Raw genomic sequence first — 22,544 nt, forward strand, 5'->3', positions numbered from 1 at the left:
GTTTCAGGCGGATAAACCTGATCGTTGTCCGCCGGAAAGACTGTTTGTTCCGGATAATTGGACCAGTAGAGTCATCTCCGAGGTCCATTCTTCTGTGTTGGCAGGTCATCCTGGAATATTTGGTACTAGAGACTTGGTGGCCAGGTCTTTTTGGTGGCCTTCCTTGTCGAGGGATGTGCATTCTTTCGTGCAGTCTTGTGGAGTTTGCGCTCGGGCTAAGCCTTGCTGTTCTCGGGCCAGTGGATTGTTGTCACCTTTGCCTATCCCGAAGAGGCCTTGGACGCACATTTCCATGGACTTTATTTCGGATCTCCCTGTCTCTCAAAAAATGTCCGTCATATGGGTTGTGTGTGACCGCTTTTCTAAGATGGTTCATCTGGTACCCTTGCCTAAGTTACCTTCCTCCTCTGAGTTGGTCACTCTGTTTTTTCAAAACGTGGTCCGTTTGCATGGCATTCCGGAGAACATCGTTTCTGACAGGGGATCCCAGTTTGTGTCTAGATTTTGGCGGACGTTCTGTGCTAAGATGGGCATTGATTTGTCCTTTTCGTCTGCATTCCATCCCCAGACGAATGGCCAGACGGAACGAACTAATCAGACTTTAGAAACTTATTTAAGGTGTTTTGTTTCTGCTGATCAAGATGACTGGGTTTCCTTTTTGCCGCTTGCCGAGTTTGCCCTTAATAATCGGGCTAGTTCTGCTACCTTGGTTTCTCCTTTTTTTTGTAATTCGGGGTTTCATCCTCGTTTTTCCTCTGGTCAGGTGGAGCCTTCTGATTGTCCTGGAGTGGACATGGTGGTGGATAGGTTGCATCAGATTTGGAGTCATGTGGTGGACAATTTGAAGTTGTCCCAGGAGAGGGCTCAGCAGTTTGCTAATCGCCGTCGCCGCATGGGTCCTCGACTTCTTGTTGGGGACTTGGTGTGGTTGTCTTCTCGTTTTGTTCCTATGAAGGTCTCTTCTCCTAAGTTCAAGCCTCGGTTCATCGGTCCCTATAGGGTCTTGGAAATTTTTAACCCTGTGTCGTTTCGTTTGGATCTCCCGGCATCGTTTGCTATTCATAATGTGTTCCATCGGTCGTTGTTGCGGAAGTATGAGGTACCTGTTGTTCCTTTGCTTGAGCCTCCTGCTCCGGTGCTGGTGGAGGGTGAATTGGAGTATGTTGTGGAGAAGATCTTGGATTCTCGTGTTTCCAGACGGAAACTCCAGTATTTGGTCAAGTGGAAGGGTTATGGTCAGGAGGATAATTCTTGGGTGATTGCCTCTGATGTTCATGCTGCCGATTTGGTCCGTGCTTTTCATATGGCTCATCCTGGTCGCCCTGGTGGTTCTCGTGAGAGTTCGGTGACCACTCCTCAAGGGGCGGGTACTGTTGTGAGTTCTGTTTTTGGGCTCCCTCTGGTGGTTACTGATGGTACTGGGTGACTTGTGTTCTCTGCGTTCTCTGGTGTCCACCTGTTCCATCAGGTTATGGGAGTTTCCTATTTAACCTGGCTTTTTTGTCATTTCCTCGCCGGCTATCAATGTAATCAGCATGTCTTTTTACCTCTGCTTCCTGCGTCTGTTATCTTCAGGACAAGCTAAGTTTTGATTTTCCTGTTCCACGTTTTGCTTTATTTTTGTCTTAGTCCAGCTTGCAGATATGTGATTCCTTGCTGCTGGTTGCTCTAGTGGGCTGAAATTACTCCTCATGTTCCATGAGTTGGCACATGAGTTCAAGTAATTTCAGGATGATTTTTTGAAGGGTTTTTCGCTGACCGCGCAGTTCACTTTTGTATCCTCTGCTATCTAGCTTTAGCGGGCCTCATTTTTGCTGATTCTATTTTCATAACTACGTATGTGCTTTCCTCTCATTTCACCGTTATTACATGTGGGGGGCTGCTATTTCTGTGGGGTGTTTCTCTGGAGGCAAGTGAGGTCTGTGTTTCTTCTAATAGGGGAAGTTAATCCTTCGGCTAGGAATCATCGTAGGCACGTTCCCCGGCTACTGCTAGTTGTGTGTTTAGGTTCAGGATCGCGGTCAGCTCAGGTTCCATCACCCTAGAGCTTGTTTTGTTTTTGTGCTTGTCCTTTTGTGATCCCCTGCCATTGGGATCATGACAGGGGGCTGCCTTTTCCTTTGGGGAATTTCTCTGAGGCAAGGTAGGCTTATTTTTCTATCTTCAGGGCTAGCTAGTTTCTCAGGCTGTGCCGAGTTGCATAGGGAGCGTTAGGCGCAATCCACAGCTACCTCTAGTGTGGTATGATAGGATTAGGGATTGCGGTCAGCAGAGTTCCCACGTCTCAGAGCTCGTCCTATGTTAGTAACTACCAGGTCACTTGTGTGCTCTTAACCACTAGGTCCATTGTGGTTCTGAATCACCTGTTCATAACAGGAGCCTATCTGAACATAAAGAGCTGCATGTATAATGGGGGTGAGAATAAAGCCTTGACTAGGCAGAAGTGGCACTCTTTAGTTATCAAGTATGCTCTATGCTGATGCAAAAGATCTTGGGTCATGACATGAAAGGTATAACTACCTGATTTACTTATGTCTCAAGATCCACTGGCTTTTTCGTTATGATCATGGTAACAGCACAAAAAGAATTGTTCAAAGTAGGAATTTTAGATTAATATGATAGAATCTATTAGGCACAAATTGTCTGTTGCATGTAACTACGCCAGTAGACAATAAATCATGACTTGCTTGCTCGATGGCCAACCATATCAATTTAGGTGATAAATTGCCGATTGTTGGGTTCCAAATGCAGAGAGCGACCCAATCTTGGGCTCTGAAGTTCTTTGTATAAACTAGGCTAGGCTCACACGAGCTTTTATTCTTTCATCAGCCAGAAATGAGTCAATTACTCAAATCACATTCTGATCCGATTCTCTCGGATGAGGAGATAAAAAGAAAAACATTTCTCCATCTTCTCCATTCTCTAAGGCCAGAAACCATACTGTGCTCAGTAATCATTTGAGTGCAGCCCGATGGTTTACACGGACTTAAAGAAATGGATGGCTGAGTGTGATCCAAATATCAGATGAAACTAGGGCATGCAGCAATTTTTATCCCCGTACCCGCTCTGTCAGAGGAAAAAATCAGACAAGTGCACAGCTCCAAGGCCGCTCCCCTCTGTCAATCCCTTCGCTGGCTCCCCATTGCCCAGAAACTCCACTACAAAACCCTAACCATGACGTACAAAGCCATCCACAACCTGTCTCCTCCATGCATCTGTGACCTCGTCTCCCGGTACTTACCTACATGCAACCTCTGATCCTCACAAGATCTCCTTCACTACTCCCCTCTTATCTCCTCTTCCCACAATCGTATACAAGATTTCTCTCGCGCATCCCCCCTACTCTGGAACCCCCTACCACAACACATCAGACTCTCACCTACCATCGAAACCTTCAAAAAGAACCTGAAGACCCACCTCTTCCAACAAGCCTACAACCTGCAGTAACCACCGATCGACCAAACCGCTGCATGACCAGCTCTATCCTCACCTACTGTATCCTCACCCATCCCATGTAGATTGTGAGCCTTCGCGGGCAGGGTCCTCTCTCCTCCTGTACCAGTTTTCACTTGTATTGTTTAAGATTATTGTACTTGTTTTTATTATGTATACCCCTCCTCACATGTAAAGCGCCATGGAATAAATGGCGCTATAATAATAATAATAATAATAATAACATGGAGATGAGTGCTGCCTGTCAAATTGACGGAGAGCATTCGCCCGATTATTATAGTCATCTGCACAAGCCCAGTGATGATCGCATATGCAAATCATCGCTCTATTCACTATCCATAACAGAGATAGGTCAGTATAGTCGGCTGCCAGTGATCGAAACCTTGCGAACCTCAGCTTATCCTTTATCCAATGGAGAGGTGGTAACTAGTAATTTGTTACTGTTGACCAATTTTATTAATTTTGCGTTCTTGGATACATATAGAATAAGTCCAATTTCATAACAATGTGTATAAATTGCTTCTTCAGGATGGAAGATGTTAGGAACTCTAGTGCCAATTATTGGAATCAACAATCCAATATCAAACCTTTAAAGAGCTTTACCGCATGACTTAGGGTAAGAAGCCAAACCAGAACCCTCATTTCCAGACAAATGTTTAGGGATGTTTGACCCTCATCAGTGCAATACAGGTAAACTGGTTTGGCTGGGTGAGAGGGTCTAAGGAGAAACATTTCTCATTGTGGATGCTGTTTAAAGGGTCAATACTGAATTCTAGGACTTCTCCTTTCAATAAATGACACTAGAGTTTCTGTCCTCTTTCTCTCTGAAAAGGCTTTGGGCATATTTACATTTCTAGAAGAGCATTGTATGGTCTATAACTTTGCCCCTTAGAAACCCTATAGGAAATATAGCTTTCTTTATAGACGTCAACATGCAAATATTGGTGATATGGTACAGTGGCGTAATTTATTTGCTTCAGATGAAAACAGTGCACTATGTTTCTATGTACACCTATCTGAGCTTTATAAAAATTCTGAATATTGCCTATTGCAAAAGCTTTCCCAGTAACCTGTGTTGTAAAAAAAAAAAAAGCTCACACTCACGTATGGTCACGGTAAAAGTGCAGAGAGCTATTTCCTAGACATCATAAAACTTCTGTAACTTTATTTACTGTAATTCACTGACTGTTTCCACTGGTTTGGATCGAGACAATGGCAGTTATGTGTCAGATTTTGTTACAGTCTTGGTCACCAAAGTAATGAGACTATCAATCACTCGCCCCTCGCAGGGTGAGTAAAGATGTAAGCAATTTGTATAATAGTCTTAAGGAGAATCTGCCAGAGTTTCAACAGAATAGAGCAGAGTGCTCACAAAATAATCTTTTACAGACAAGACCCTTAAGCCTCTCTCTCCTGTAGAGTGTAAGCTCTTATGGTCAGCGGGGTCCTCTCTCCTGCAGAGTGTAAGCTCTTATGGTCAGCGGGGTCCTCTCTCTCTCCTGCAGAGTGTAAGCTCTTATGGTCAGCGGGGTCCTCTCTCCTGTAGAGTGTAAGCTCTTATGGTCAGCGGGGTCCTCTCTCCTGTAGAGTGTAAGCTCTTATGGTCAGCGGGGTCCTCTCTCCTGTAGAGTGTAAGCTCTTATGGTCAGCGGGGTCCTCTCTCCTGTAGAGTGTAAGATCTTATGGTCAGCGGGGTCCTCTCTCCTGTAGAGTGTAAGCTCTTATGGTCAGCGGGGTCCTCTCTCCTGTAGAGTGTAAGCTCTTATGGCCAGTGGGGTCCTCTCTCTCCTGTAGAGTGTAAGCTCTTATGGTCAGCGGGGTCCTCTCTCCTGTAGAGTGTAAGCTCTTATGGTCAGCGGGGTCCTCTCTCCTGTAGAGTGTAAGCTCTTATGGCCAGTGGGGTCCTCTCTCTCCTGTAGAGTGTAAGATCTTATGGTCAGTGGGGTCCTCTCTCTCCTGTAGAGTGTAAGATCTTATGGTCAGCGGGGTCCTCTCTCCTGTAGAGTGTAAGCTCTTATGGTCAGCGGGGTCCTCTCTCTCCTGTAGAGAGTAAGCTCTTATGGTCAGTGGGGTTAACGCTCTCTCTTCTGTAGAATGTAAGCTCTTATGGTCAGTGGGTTTAACGCTCTCTCTCCTGTAGAGTGTAAGCTCTTATGGTCAGCAGGGTCATTTCTCTCTTTCTCTTTCCTGTAGAGTGTAAGCTCTTATGGTCAGTGGGGTCTTCTCTCTCCTGTAGAGTATAAGCTCTTATGGTCAGTGGGGTCCTCTCTCTCCTGTAGAGTGTAAGCTCTTATGGTCAGTGGGGTCTTCTCTCTCCTGTAGAGTGTAAGCTCTTATGGTCAGTGGGGTCCTCTCTTTCATGTAGAATGTAAGCTGTTATGGTCAGCGGGGTCCTCTCTCTCCTGTAGAGTGTAAGCTCTTATGGTCAGCGGGGTCCTCTCTCTCCTGTAGAGTGTAAGCTCTTATGGTCAGCAGGGTCCTCTCTCTCCTGTAGAGTGTAAGCTCTTATGGTCAGCGGGGTCCTCTTTCTCTCCTGTAGAGTGTAAGCTCTTATGGTCAGTGGGGTCCTCTCTCTCCTGTAGAGTGTAAGCTCTTATGGTCAGCGGGGTCCTCTCTCTCCTGTAGAGTGTAAGCTCTTATGGTCAGTAGAGTCCTCTCTCTCTCCTGTAGAGTGTAATCTCTTGTGGTCAGTGGGGTCCTCTCTCTCTCCTGTAGAGTGTAAGCTCTTATGGTCAGTGGGGTCCTCTCTCTCCTGTAGAGTGTAAGCTCTTATGGTCAGCAGGGTCATTTCTCTCCTGTAGAGTGTAAGCTCTTATGGTCAGCAGGGTCCTCTCTCTCTTTCTCTATCCTATAGAATTTAAGCTCTTATGGTTAGTGGGGTCATACCTCTCTCTTTCTCTTTCTCTCTTCTGTAGAGTGTAAGCTCCTACGGTCAGTGGGGTTCTCTCTCTCTCCTGTAGAGTGTGAGTTCTTATGGTCAGCAGGGTCCTCTCTCCCCTGTAGAGTGCAAGCTCCACCGCTTGTCTCTGCCGCGTCGGAGAGCACTGCAGCTCCAGGAATCTTCCTATTTGCTCATAGCAGGTTTGCCTACAACAACCACACTGAACTAATTTTGATATATGATCGTGCAGCCATTATAATTCCCGTTACCGGCTTTTATTTAATAACCTCCTGTAACTGATGAAGGTCACAATTGACCGAAACGTTTTCCTGCATTTACTACAATAAATTTTTCCTGCTGCATCTTACCTAAAGTTGAGTGCTAAGTCTCTTACTATTAATCTATATGGTCTGGGAACCTGTCCTTAGCACCCCTTCTCTAGTAGTGCTCACGGTTAAATTTTCCAATAGTTATTATGGCACTGCAAATTCATCCTAAGTCTGTCCCTACATCTATCCTAATCTACCTAACTAAAAAACTTCCATAGAGATTACTTTTATACCCTTTAGATTATTTTCAAAAAGAAGAACAAGACAAGCACAACTCTCTTGTGCTACCACTGCAACTTCTTGATTTAACCTCCGCTCACTCCCTCCAGTCTTTGGATGTTCCAGTATAGACTAAGTCTCACTGGTTACAGTAGTGATAAATCTTTCTCCGTTCACCAGGATGGAACAGAATGTTCTGCAATTCCTCCTGAGTCCATGGAAACATATGACTTTTTTGGGCTATCACTGGTTGGCTGCAGCAGTCACATTCCCACCCATCAGGAAGTAAAGAGACCGGCAGGGGAACTAATGCAACGCTGGAACAGGAGAGGAGGGTGCCAGTAAAGTGACTATTATTAATTGCATTATTTTATAGCCTTCTCATTTTTTTCCTTAAGTTTTGAGCATGAAAATCCGCATTAATTAATAGTGACTTTCAGACAGATCATACGTTTTCTAAGATGTCACTCATTTATTCATAAGCAAATTAATAATTTATTTAGCTACCTGACATTTTCATTTGGTTATTTATTGACAAAATGTAAAATTGGAAAGGGCTGTATGCTTAATTAGAAACAAAAGACCAGACAAGCTTTTTAATCATAAAATCAGTGCAAACGTTGTCAAAATAGATTAGACTTTGACATTATGAAGTTGTAATCACGCCGAATATAATGAAATTAGTAGTGACAACATCAGAGGCTTTCTCAGAAGTGGACAATCAGGCTTGATGTTAGCTTTTCAGATGGCTGGTAAATTATGAACACTAATAATATCACCGCAAGTTTCATTGACAGCTTGTACATGAGAGGTTGACCTACATGGGTATTTGACATACTAAGATAGGAATAGTTGCAGCAGTAATTGGTGTAATACGATTGCATGAACTTGTTCTAAACTTTCGGATTGTATCAAAATTATTTCTCATAGATCTGAAAAAAAAATACAGCATGCACATTTTTTGTGAATTTTTGGGGGGTTCCACAAGAAGTAATTTTGATACAAACCCACAATCAAGGACAAGTACATGGCCATGTAGTGACATGGACAGGCGAAGAATATTAAAGGCTAAAGGTACCTTCACACTGATCAACTTTCCAACGATCACGACCAGCGATACGACCTGGCCGTGATCGTTGGAAAGTCCTTGTGTGGTCTCCAGCGACCAACGCTTAGTAACCCAATGTTTACCCTGGTTACCCGGGGACTCAACGCTGGATTGGCGTCACACAGGCCGATCCAGAGATGACAGCGGGTGAACTGATGACAAAATAAAGTTCTGGCCTTCTAGCTCCGACCAGCGATGTCACATCAGGATCCTGATCGCTGTTGCGTGTCAAACACAACGAGATCGCTATCCAGGACGCTGCAGAGTCACGGATCGCTATCGTTATCATTCAAAAGTTGCTCAGTGTGACGGTACCTTTAGGGTATCTGTGAAATTACTAGTGATGTCTGGGCAGTAAACTGCTGGGGTGCTCGGTATTCAAATTAAAACAGGTAGAACGCTCAGATCTACTAGACTCGAGTTGTAAGTCAATGGAGTCGCGCATTTTTCTTAGAGACCTGTACTTGATGGTCGGGTAGGAGAGAGAGATCGAGAAATGCTCCAGTCCCTGTAATAAGCTCATTTGAATCTGATCCGCGTGCTGCACTGAAGTAGGCAATTCCCCTGCAGGGACTCCTGTCAGCGGGACTGTTTGTGAGCTCTCTCTTATCTACACCAACCAACCATATGTACACATCCCCCTCCAGAGGCCCAGCCACAGCAGGCTCTCTTGACATCCTCTGTGCTGCTATGGTTGACTTTCCTGACATCATCAGTGCTGCTGTGGCTATCACTCCTGACATCCTCTGTGCCGCTGTGGTTGGCTCTCCTGACATCCTCTGTGCTGGTGTGACTGGCTCTCCTGACATCCTCTGTGCTGCTGTGGCTGGGTCTCTGGAGGGGTCGTGTTTATATGATTGGATGACGGACATGACAGAGAGCTCACAAAGAGTACTGGCTGACAAAGGAGTCCCTGAGCTTCCAACAGGAAAATTCTCGGCTTCAAAGTGGAGTGTGGATCAGATTCAAATGAGCTTATTATAGGAACTGAACACTTCAGCACCACGCGATATTCGGCACTGCTCGATACTCGATCGAGCACCCCAATGCTCAATCAAGAATAAACCAGGGCTGAGCATGTTTGGCCATCACTTAAAATTACCAAAAGTGGGATAAAAACAAAAATGAAAAAATCAGTTCACGGCCACTCCTACCAAGAAGTTATTCTATTGTCTGGTCTACATCTTTTCTTCTTCTGTTCTGTCACTGGTTTGGTAATTTCAAAGCCATCTTCGTCTCCTCCAGAGTCTAGACTCTTCAGCGACTCCGTCATGGACTAGGCCTGCAATATCATAACATAGTCCACACCAGAAACACTGAAAATGCCTTTGAAGAAACCAATCTGGTAAATAGATTAGTGCAGGGCTGCATGACAAGAGAGGGGTGGACTGAAGCTCCTGCAGTGTAAGTGATTTTGGACGATTGTGAAGGTCAGTTTAGATTGTTGTAATGACCAAAAGAGTAAAAAAGTTGTCAACTGAAATTGTTGAGAAATTTGGAAAAGGATTGTGAAGAGACACAGCATTGTATCTTAATTAACCAGACATCTTTTTTTAGCAAGAAAGAATAGACTGTTATCTATATGTTGACTTTTGAATTTATGTGTTTCTTTCTGGCTGGTCAGGAAAACAGACATTTGCTTGTGTAAGCCTGTAATATTTTTTTGTAAGTTGACATTTGATGTAATATACTATGCTCCTATTCTGGATGACTAGTGATGTTTGTTGGCATTCAAAACAGAGGAGCTAAATCTATGCAAATAGATTACACAATCAAACAATGCGACTTGATCTTATCAGCATTATCTGTAAATACTGAATGAGGGACACTAGTTAATTATAAAAAGAGTTTATATGCTTCTGTATAGAGAGCCAGAAAGAGCCAGAGATTCAGCCAAGAAATCAAGACATCCAGGGAGTCTCTACAGGACAGCAGCCAATACATCATGGCTCCATCATGAGGGACACAGATTTATCATCCTACGGGATGCCAGCTTTGGGAACCACGACCCCGGCTGGAAGGATACAGATCTTCTCCATTGACCATCGCTGATCCTATGGATATGTTAAGAGAGGCCAGGTTGTGACCCTAAGGTCAACTTGTCTTGTAACTTAATGGACTGTCATCTTCTTACACTTGCTGTTACCTCATCTCTGTGTGTGCCACAGGTGTGGTAGTCACACCTGGAAGATTTGAAGTAACAGCTACTATAATCCCGGCGAGTCAACAAAAGGGTGAGACTCTGTAATGTCACCATAATGGTTTGTTTTGCTGGCACTGTTCTATGTGTTATCTGCCTGTTTTGTGGTTTAATAAAGTATTGCCACACTGTTTTAACCTCACCCTGTGTTGTCTGAGTAGCATTATGTCCACATCAAAGGGAGAGTGGACTTTTGATGGGATGATTCCTGGTCCATGTGGTTTTGGCTAGCAGACCAAGGCATCTGCCCACCCCCTGTGTCTCCACAGATTGGATTGATCCATAGTAATACTAGGAAAATATCCAGATTCCCCAAGCTTTGTTACAATAATGGATTCCAAAAGGTCATTTTAGGGAGTGCAGGAAGATCCAAAGAATGGGCCACAGAATAGAAAACAGGGAGCTGCGACTGCAGAAAGAAAGGATGAAGAGTTGGCATAGGACAGATAAGTATATATGGACTAAGGTTTCTCTTTGTGGAGAGTGACATACCAGCTGGCATGTGACTCTCCACAAGGAGAAACCTTACCCCTTAGACCTCAATCCAGAGCCTCTCACCTAGCCAAATCAGTTCTCATGCTTTGCCAACAGCCCGAAACACCGTGTATGAGAATTGAGATACTAATTTGGCCATTTATCCAAAGTCATATTGCAAGACTCGTTAAAGGGTTGATAGTGATTTGTAGGATCGCTACTTCCAACAGGTGGTGCTATAGAGTTCAAGTCCTCTTTTTCTCTGAAGAGACCATTCGCATATGTATGGACTATAATTTTTTTTAATAATTAGGCAGCAAGATGGTGACAATCTGACCTTCCTTTTAATGTGGATCAAATCCCAGAAATTTTAGATTCGCCGGAATTGGAAATTTTTGGTACATTCATGACTTTGTTACGAATCAAACTGTTTATCACTAGTCTTGAGTTTGCAATGATAACCGATAACAATTCAATTGAAAGTGGGTAAGTACATATTCTTTAGAGATGGAGGGGGCCCCTGAAAATCCATTCCTCTAGTGAGAACTCTATTCCCCCACTGCTAGTCAGGTCTCTAACTCATTGGTCAGTGTTTTAGGCTAATGCTTCTAGCCTTGTGATCATGTGGCTGTGAATTGCTTTACCATCCCTCCTCCTGATTATGACTACACATCCTCCGTACACCTCATCCTCTATTTTAATTACTCCTCTTGATTCTGACACTTGGAATTTGTGACATTGGTCTTGGTCCTGGCTATGCTTGAGTAACTTACTGCCTAAACTCTCAAATACTAAGACTGGTATCTCTAGTGCGACTCATGGTCTGGTTCAGGCTTCAGGTGTGCTCCAAAAATTACTACTGACACATCCTTTTCTCCTATTTCTTATAACAACAGCTGGTTGCCACCATTCCATGACTATTATGGGGTCCATGACTTGAGGCATAATTCACACCTTGCTGCAGAGGTAGGGTTAAACCCCAAGAAATTCCATAGACTCCAGAAACCGATGCAACCTGCTCAAATAGATTACAGGTCAGAAAGTCCACGGTCCGGTACTTGATTGCAACACAAGTCAATGATCAATCCATGTGATATGTTATGTAGTTCAAATCAACAGCTCCAACATTGTACTAATTGATAAATATTTAAGAAGGTGTCTCATAATCCGTAATAGTGCTTATAAATGTTAAGAATGGAGTTACCTTTACAGGTCTCCTTCGATCAGCTGGAATAAAGAGCCAATCTTTGAGAACAGCCCCTGTCCAGGCAGACTCCATTCATTCATGTTCAACATTAGATGGATGGTCTTGTACCCGAATGGCTGCTATGTACTGTTACATTTCTAGTGCAAGAATTCCCCTGGAAAAATCAGGGGTGAAATGGGAGAGCAATGGATGCCACAGCTGATGAATTCGAAAACAGGCTGTTTGCATTGATCTGCAATATCAGGCACTTGTTACTGGTGACAAAAACACAAAACCTATTTTTCTAGCATCTTTTCGATGGATAATTGAGTACACCAAACCTGCATTTTTCATATGATTTATGCACTACAGCACTGTGATATTTAACGCATGCTTTTCAATTATGAACAAATATCTATCTGATGAAAGAACAAGTCGACTTGGTGAAGAGATGTCAAACACGACTAAAAAGCTGATGTCTCTTGTGGGTGAACCATGAGATCAAAGTTCCGTTTTATTAAAAATATTTAAAACGTGTCATTAGCTTGAAGTTGAAAGTTAAGATTTGCATTTTAACTGTAGGATTAATGGCTAAATGCAAGATGCCTAGGTGAATTCATTTTTGTAACACACACATAAAAGAGAGAGAAAATGGTTCCCTATAATTCATCAGCAATCCAGTACAGCAGCGGCTAATTTCCATAACAAAAGTGGACTAAGACCATTGGGCACCATTAAATCAATAAGGGGAATGTATTGTCAGAAAATGAACTATTGTTTAAATCATATTTTGCTTTAAATGTATTTTTTTAAGTCTTTTTTTATATTACAATCTATATTTAAAAAAACCTAGCAATCTTGCAAATCTTGCAATTTTCATATTGATCACTGGGGCTTTTTAAGATGCAGACTTTTAGTCGTTTATAGAAGATTCTGCAGGTGTCTCAATATCTTCACTGACCGGAATACGATGACAGGTAACATAGCTATTAACATAAGAGCCAAAATTCAGAAAAGGTGATGTCACCACTGACCATTCTCCCTTCACAATGACCCCTGCATACGCTCATTACATGCTTCAACACAAAAAATAGTGTCTGAGTCAGTCTATTGGCGCTAATCTACATACTGATTTCCTGAAGGAACAGGAAGTAGGAAACTAGAATAGTCCCAGTGGTCAGTGAGAAAACTGCAAGATATGTAATTTTTTTATTACATTTTGACATGAAAAGAAAAGAACAAAATACATTTAAAGGGAACCTGTCACCCCCAAAATCGACGATGATCTAAGCCCACCAGCATCAGGGGCTTATCTACAGCATTCTGGAATGCTGTAGATAAGCCCCCGATGTATCCTGAAAGATGGGAAAAAGAGGTTATATTATAATCACCCAGGGGCTGTCACGCTGCAGTCCAGTCCGATGGGTGTCGCGGTCCGGTCCAGAGCCTCCCATCTTCTTATGATGACGTCCTCTTCTTGTCTTCACGCTGCGGCTCTGGCGCATGCGTACTTTGTCTGCCCTGTTGAGGTCAGAGCAAAGTACTGCAGTGTGCAGGCGCCGGGTCTCTCTGACCTTTCCCGGCGCTTGCGCACTGCAGTACTTTGCTCTGCCCTCAACAGGGCAGGCAAAGTACGCCTGTGCCGGAGCCGCAGCGTGAAGACAAGAAGAGGATGTCATCGTAAGAAGATGGGAGGCCCCAGACCGGACCATGATGCCCACCACAGCGGGACTGCCCCTGGGTGAGTATAATCTAACCTCTTTTTCTTATCTTTCAGGATACATCAGGGGCTTATCTACAGCATTCCAGAATGCTGTTGATAAGCCCCTGATGCGGTTGGGCTTAGCTCATCGTCGATTTTGGGGGTGACAGGTTCCCTTTAACATAAAAACCTGATTTGAACAGTATGTAATTTCTGATGGCATTCCTTTTAGAAACAAATCTCATTGATACATATCCTGACTAGTTTTCACTATAGGAATAAAAAAAGGCTCCCTAAGGGTTGAACTGAACCAGAGAATCATTCAGAGGGTCCAAAGTTTGGAACTAATAACTTGCAAGTTGGCAATAGTCTAACTGACCTTCTTGATAAATTTGTCCCCTTTGTGCTATCATGACACCAAACTGGAAGAAGGAAAATATTATTATTATTATAATTATTATTACTTATTTATATAGCACAGTTGATTCCATGGTGTTGTACATGAGAAGGGGTTACATACAAATTACAGATATCACTTACAGTAAGCAAACTAACAATTACAGACTGGTACAGAGGGCTGAGGACCCCACCCTAGCGAGCTTACATTCTACAGGATGGTGGGGAAGGAGTCAATAGGTTGAGGGTTGCAGGAGCTCCGGTGTTGGTGAGGGGGTAGCTCCTGTGGTGGTGAGGAGGCAGTGAGTTCATTGCAGGCTGTAGGCTTTTTTGAAGAGATGGTTTTCAGGTTCCATCTGAAGGATCTGAATGTGTTGGGGCACAGAATTCCGGAGGATGGGTGATATTCGGGAGAAGTCTTGGAGGCGGTTGGGTGAGGAGCGAATAAGTGTGAGGAGAGAAGGAGGTCTTGGGAGGACCAGAGATTAGGTGATGGAAGATATCGGGAGATTAGTTCATAGATATATGGAGGAGACAGGTTGGTGATGGCTTTGTAGGTCAGTATTAGTAATTTGAACTGGATATGCTCAGGGAATGGGAGCCAGTGAAGAGATTTGCAGAGGGGGGAAGCAGAGGAGTAGCGAGGAGAGAGATGAATTAGTCTGGCAGCAGAGTTAAAGATGGACTGGAGAGGTGCCAGGGTGTTAGCATAGAGGCCACAGAAAAAGTGGGAGATGATGAGGGCATGCACAAGCATTTTAGTTGATTGACAGTTGAGGAAAGGACGGATTCTGGAGATATTTTGAGCTGGAGGCGACAGGAGGTAGAAAGAGCTTGGATGTGCGGTTTGAAGGACAGGGTAGAGTCAAGGGTTACTCTGAGGCAGCGGACTTCCGGTACTGGGGAAAAGCGTAATGTCGTTAATTGCAATAGATAGGTCAGGTAAGGAAGATCTATGAGATGGAGGAAAGATGATGAGTTCAAGAGGATGGAGTTGAAATCAATCTTCAGATGTCTGTGTACAGATTCCACAAATCTTCTGGACTTTAGAATTGAGAATCGTAGGATAGGAATTTTCTATATGCTTCCCAAGATTTATAAGCTGGGTAACCCAGGGAGGTCAATCATCTCAGGGGTGGGAACACTCACTGAAAAAATCTCAGAGTGGGTAGAAAAAACACTGGCAAGAAAGACAGCCACCCATTAACAGTACACCCTGGCTTAAAAAAAATCTATAATAGGTCCTCTCCCCAAGAATGCCATCTGAACCACCATGGATGTGCAATCTTTATATTCTAACATCCTACGTGAAGATGGACTATACACCTGCCAAATGTTTCCTAAAGCTAATGGGATCCCATCTGAGATTGTATTAAGATTCACCAGATTTTTCCTCATACATAACATTTTCTCTTTCGGTGAGGAGCTATATCTTCAACGCACCAGAACTACTATGGGCACCAAAATGGTACCCCAGTATGCCAATCTTTTCATAACGTAACTGATAAATATTTTTTAAGTATCCTGCTCCTTTGAACCCTTGGCCTACTTTTCTTACATCAATGACATCTCAATAAACTGGAGTCAGCAAGAACTTCTACAATTCCATGAAAAATTCCATACATTATATCTCTCCATAAACTTGACATTGGACCACTCAAAAACACAAATCAACATCCTGGATACCACTGTAAAAATTCAAAATGGTTCAATCCAGACATTGGTGTATCGGAAACTATTTAACCAATCCACATACCTCAGATGGGACAGTTTCCACCTGAAACACATTAAAAAGTTAAAAAACACAGAGTATGAACGGCACTAGGTGTACTCGCAGCAGGCGGTGTAGACGCAGCCTAAGGATTCCACTGTAAGACTCCTGTAGCACGTATATAATCTTGAGCAATCGGGTGGTGCTCAGCATAAAAAGCAATGAACAAATATCCGAAAAGGAGAAGGAAAATGCGGCACTCACCCAGGCAGATTGCGAATCAAAGTCCTTTATTCATCGTAGCAAGACAATGGATATAGTAAGGAGAGGCGGCTGGGAGAGATCGGCGGTTCGGGGAGTGAGAAGAGGACTACGGCCGTTTCGCGCTTGTGCGCTTCCACGGGTCCAAGTGCACAATTAAAATCGTCATATCCTTTATAAGGAACTAGACAGCTTAATGGGAACAGGTGTGAAATTAAAAAACCAAATCGGTTGTGTGCAGAAAACATGATTAGCAAGCATGAATACATATCGGCATTGTAAGTCACATAATACAGAGAAGCCTGCTCAATTGTTATTACAAAAATATTGTCATGTCTAGTTTATCATTGAGACCAATGGGCCCTTGCACATTGGTCTCCATGATCCAACGTGCCTCTCGCTGCAATAGAATTTTCTTGCGGTCACCACCTTGTACTGGATTTTTTACCACCTCGAGACCTGCGAATTGTAGTACATTCGGGTTTGCGTTGTGGTGATCCCGCATATGCTTAATAAAACGAGGACGACTTTTCCCAGACGTTATTGAGTTGCAGTGCTCGCTGAATCTCGTGACCATCGGACATATAGTCTTACCAATATAATAAAACTGACATGGGCAGAGGATTAAATAGACTACATATGGAGTTTTGCACGTAATTAAGTCCCGAACTGTGTGACAAACTGAACCTATGCGAACAGGGTTTTTCAAGAGTCTTAAATGGCAGAATTTACAGTTACCACATTTATAATTACCCGTAGGTTGATATTTCGTAAGCCAATTATTTTCTACTGTGGAAAGACGGTTTTTAATCAATAAATCCCCCAGATTTCTCGTACGCCTATACCCAAATCTTGGGCGGTTTATTGTCAGCGGTGACAGTTCTCTATCAGATTGCAATACGTGCCAATTTTTGTTGATGGCTGCGTAGATCTCTTTATCAATCGGACTGTGTGTAAAAGTAAATGTAAACCTTTGATGCTCATTAGGGGAAGAGTTTGCAGTTTTTTTGCACGTTTTTAATAAATCTTTTTGTGTGAGTTGCGCCACCCTACGTTCAGCATTTGCTAAAATATTCGGTGGATAATTTCTATTCAGAAAATTTGTCTTTAACTCTGCAATTTGTTTTTTAAAAAAACTCCTCATTATTATTGATTTTTCTATATCGCACCATCTGACTATAGGGTACGCTGTTTTTGGTATGGAATGGGTGGGCGCTGTTAAAATGAAGTAAACTATTAGTTGCAGAAGATTTTTTGTGTACTTTAGTACTTAACATGCCATCTAATATCTGAATTTTCACATCCAAAAAATCGAACTCGTTCTTAAAAGCATTATGTGATAGGACAAATTCCAGACTCTCCGTAATAAATGCAATGAAGTCCCGATCCGATGCTTTTAAGTTTGGCGACAAATGGTTCCTTCAACGCACTGGAACTGCGATGGGGACGCCCGTCGCATGTGTATTCGCCAATTTATTTTTGGCTGTCTTCGAGGAGAAATACATAATGTCCGTGACAAATCCCTTTCTAAAGTTTATACGAATGTATTTAAGATTCGCGGACGATATTTTTATTGTCTGGGATGGTTCTGAAAATGTGTTTAATTCTTTTGTTTCCCATCTAAATACTATAAATGAGGACAATATGCAGTTTACCGCCTGTTTTGGGGGGAACGAGTTAGATTTTTTGGACGTGAAAATTCAGATATTAGATGGCATGTTAAGTACTAAAGTACACAAGAAATCTTCTGCAACTAATAGTTTACTTCATTTTAACCCCTTCACCACAAAGCCTGTTTTCACCTAAGTGACAGGGCCAATTTTTACAATTCTGACCACTGTCACTTTATGAGGTCATAACTCTGAAACGCTTCAACGGATCATGGTGATTCTGACATTGTTTTCTCGTGACATATTGTACTTCATGATAGTGGTAAAACTTCTTCGATATGACTTGCATTTATTTGTGAAAAAAACAAAAATTTGTCGGAAATTATGAAAATTTAGCAATTTTCAAACTCTTAGTTTTTATGCCCTTAAATTAGAGAGTTATATCACATAATATAGTTAATAAACAACATTTCCCACATGTCTGCTTTACATCAGCACAATTTTGGAAACATAATTTTTTTTTGCTAGGACGTTATAAGGGTTAAAAGTTGACCAGCGATTTCTCATTTTTGCAACAAAATTTGCAAAACCATTTTTTTACGGACCACCTCACACTTGAAGTGACTTTGAGGGGTCTATATGACAGAAAATGCCCAAAAGTGACACCATTCTAAAAACTGCACCCCTCAAGGTACTCAAAACCACATTCAAAAAGTTTATTAACCCTTCAGGTGCTTCACAGGAATTATTTGAATGTTTAAAAAAATTGAACATTTAACTTTTTTTTCACAAAATGTTTACTTCAGGTCCAATTTGTTTCATTTTACCAAGGGTAACAGGAGAAATTGGACCACAAAAGTCGTTGTACAATTTGTCCTGAGTACGCCGATACCCCATATGTGGGGGTAAACCACTGTTTAGGCACATGGCAGAGCTCGGAAGGGAAGGAGCGCCATTTGACTTTTCAATGCAAGATTTGCTGGAATTGAGATCGGAGCCCATGTCACGTTTAGAGAGCCCCTGATGTGCCTAAACAGTGGAAACCCCCACAAGTGACACCATTTTGGAAAGTAGACCCCCTAAGGAACTAATCTAGATGTGTGGTGAGCACTTTGAACCTCCAAGTGCTTCACAGAAGTTTATAATGTAGAGCCGTAAAAAAAAATTTATATTAATTTTCACAAAAAATGATTTTTTGCCCCAAATTTTTTATTTTCCCAAGGGTAACAGGATAAATTGGACCCTAAAAGTTGTTGTGCAATTTGTCCTGAGTACGCCGATACTTCATATATGGGGATAAACCACTGTTTGAGCGCATGGCAGAGCTCTGAAGGGAAGGAGTGCCATTTGACTTTTCAATGCAAAATTGGCTGGAATTGAGATCGGACGCCATGTCGCATTTGGAGAGCCCCTGACGTGCCTTAACAGTGAAAACCCCCCACAAGTGACCCCATTTTGGAAAGAAGACCCCCTAAGGAACTTATCTAGATGTGTGGTGAGCACTTTTAACCCCCAATTGTTTCACTAAAGTTTAGAATGTAGCATTGTGAAAATTAAAAAATCATTTTTTCATTCCACAAAATGATGTTTTAGCCTGCAATTTTTTTTTTCCCGAGGGCAACAAGAGAAATTGGACCCCAAAAGTTGTTGTCCAATTTGTCCTGAGTACGATGATACCCCACATGTGGGGGGGAACCACCGTTTGAGTGCATGGCAGAGCTCGGAAGGGAAGGAGCACCGTTTGAAATGCAGACTTAGATGGAATGGACTGCAGGTGTCATGTTGCATTTGCAGAGCCCCTGATGTACCTAAACAGTAGAAACCCCCCACAAGTGACCCCATAGTGGAAACTAGACCCCCCAAGGAACTTATCTAGATGTGTTGTGAGAGCTTTAAACCAACAAGTGCTTCACTACAGTTTATAACGCAGAGCCGTGAAAATAAAAATAATTTTTTTTCCACGAAAATGATATTTTATCCCATATGTTTTTATTTTCCCAAGGGTAACAGGACAAATTAGACCCCAAAAGTTGGTGTCCAACTTGTCCTGAGAAAGCTGATACCCCATATGTTGGAGGGAACCACCGTTTGAGTGCATGGCAGAGCTCGGAAGGGAAGGAGCACCGTTTGAAATGCAGACTTAGATGGAATGGACTGCAGGTGTCATGTTGCATTTGCAGAGCCCCTGATGTACCTAAACAGTAGAAACCCCCCACAAGTGACCCCATATTGGAAACTAGACCCCCCAAGGAACTTATCTAGATGTGTTGTGAGAGCTTTGAACCAACAAGTGTTTCACTACAGTTTATAACGCAGAGCCGTGAAAATAAAAAAAAATTTTTTTTCCACGAAAATGATATTTTATCCCCTGTTTTTATTTTCCCAAGGGTAACAGGACAAATTGGACCCCAAAAGTTGTTGTCCAACTTGTCCTGAGAACGCTGATACCCCATATGTTGGGGGGAACCATTGTTTGGGCGCACAGGAGAACTCGGAAGGGAAGTAGCACTGTTTTACTTTTTCAAAGCAGAATTGGCTGGAATTGAGATCGGACGCCATGTCACGTTTGGAGAGCCCCTTATGTGCCTAAACAGTGGAAACCCCCAATTATAACTGAAACCCTAATCCAAACACACCCCTAACCCTAGCCCTAACCCTAACCCTAGCCCTAACCCTAGCCCTAACCCTAGCCCTAACCCTAACCCTAGCCCTAAACCTAGCCCTAATGGGAAAATGGAAATAAATACATATTTTTACATTTTATTATTTTTCCATAAGTAAGGGGGGATATAGGGGGGTTTGATTTACTTTTATAGCGTTTTTTTGGCGGATTTTTATGATTGGCAGCCGTCACACACTAAAAGACGCTTTTTATTGCAAAAAATAGTTTTTGCATCACCACATTTTGAGAGCTATAATTTATCCATATTTTGGCCCACAGAGTCATGTGAGATCTTGTTTTTTGTGGGACGAGTTGCCGTTTTTATTGGTAACATTTTCGGGCAGATGACATTTTTTGATCGCTTTTTATTCCGATTTTTGGGAGGCGGAATGAACAAAAACCAGCAATTCCTGAATTTCTTTTAGGGGGGGCGTTTATACCGTTCCACGTGTGGTAAAATGGATAAAGCAGTTTTATTCTTCAGGTCAGTACGATTACAGCGATACCTCATTTATGTAATTTTTTTTATGTTTTGGTGCTTTTACACAATAAAAACTATTTTATATAAAAAAATAATTGTTTTTGCATCGCATTATTCTGAGAGCTATAACTTTTTTATTTTTCTGCTGATGATGCTGTATGGCGGCTTTTTTTTTGCGGGACAAGATGATGTTTTCAGCGGTACCTTGGTTATTTATATCCGTTGTTTTGATCGCGTGTTATTCCACTTTTTGTTCGCCTGTATGATAATAAAGCAATGTTTTTTGCCTTGTTTTTATTTTTTTTTTTTTTGCGGTGTTCACTGAAGGGGTTAAGTAGTGGGATAGTTTTATAGAGCGGGTCGTTCCGGACGCGGCGATACCAAATATGTGTACATTTATTGTTTTTTTTTTTAATTTACATACATAAATGGATTTATTGGGAAATGTTTGTTTTTTTTATTTGGGGATTTTTTTTTTTTTTTTTTTTTACACATTCTATTTTTATTTTTTTTACTTTCTAACAATGTCCCAGGGTGGGACATCTCTGTATTAGATCAGATCGTTGATCTGACACTGTGCATAGCACAGTGTCAGATCAATGATCTGACAGGCACTTTAGCTGGCTTTCCAGCGCCTGCTCTCAGCAGGCGCCGGCTAGCCAGGTCATTTCATGACCCGGAAGGAGTCCGGCGGCCATCTTGGATCCGGGGACTCCTTCCGGGTCACCGGAGCAACGCGATCTCATTGCGTTTCTCCGGTGGGAGAGCGCAGGGAGCCCCCGTCCCTGCGCGATCCCCCTCTATGCCGCTGTCACTACTGACAGCGGCATCAGAGGGGTTAAATGCCCGCAATCGGCGATAGCGCCGATCGTGGGCATTGCTGCGGGGTGTCAGCTGTCATATACAGCTGACACCCGCACCTGATCACCGCGGCGCTCAGCGCGAGACCGCGGTGATCAGTGCGCCGTACTAGTACTGCTGCTGGCACAAATGCAGTGCCGGCAGCGCAGTACTAGTACGGCGCATGGCGCGAAGGGGTTAATAGCTCCCACCCATTCCATACCAAAAACAGCGTACCCTATAGTCAGATGGTGCGATATAGAAAAATCAATAATAATGAGGAGTTTTTAAAAAAAACAAATTGCAGAGTTAAAGACAAATTTTCTGAATAGAAATTATCCCCCGAATATTTCAGCAAATGCTGAACGTAGGGTGGCGCAACTCACACAAAAAGATTTATTAAAAACGCGCAAAAAAACTGCAAACTCTTCCCCTAATGAGCATCAAAGGTTTACATTTACTTTTACACACAGTCCGATTGATAAAGAGATCTACGCAGCCATCAACAAAAATTGGCATGTATTGCAATCTGATAGAGAACTGTCACCGCTGACAATAAACCGCCCAAGATTTGGGTATAGGCGTACGAGAAATCTGGGGGATTTATTGATCAAAAACCGTCTTCCCACAGTAGAAAATAATTGGCTTACGAAATATCAACCTACGGGTAATTATAAATGCGGTAACTGTAAATTCTGCCATTTAAGACTCTTGAAAAACCCTGTTCGCATAGGTTCAGTTTGTCACACAGTTCGGGACTTAATTACGTGCAAAACTCCATATGTAGTCTATTTAATCCTCTGCCCATGTCAGTTTTATTATATTGGTAAGACTATACGTCCGATGGTCACGAGATTCAGCGAGCACTGCAACTCAATAACGTCTGGGAAAGGTCGTCCTCGTTTTATTAAGCATATGCGGGATCACCACAACGCAAACCCGAATGTACTACAATTCGCAGGTCTCGAGGTGGTAAAAAATCCAGTACAAGGTGGTGACCGCAAGAAAATTCTATTGCAGCGAGAGGCACG

The sequence above is a fragment of the Ranitomeya imitator genome, chromosome 8 (assembly GCF_032444005.1).
Source record: "Ranitomeya imitator isolate aRanImi1 chromosome 8, aRanImi1.pri, whole genome shotgun sequence".
In the NCBI taxonomy this organism is placed as follows: Eukaryota; Metazoa; Chordata; class Amphibia; order Anura; family Dendrobatidae; genus Ranitomeya; species Ranitomeya imitator.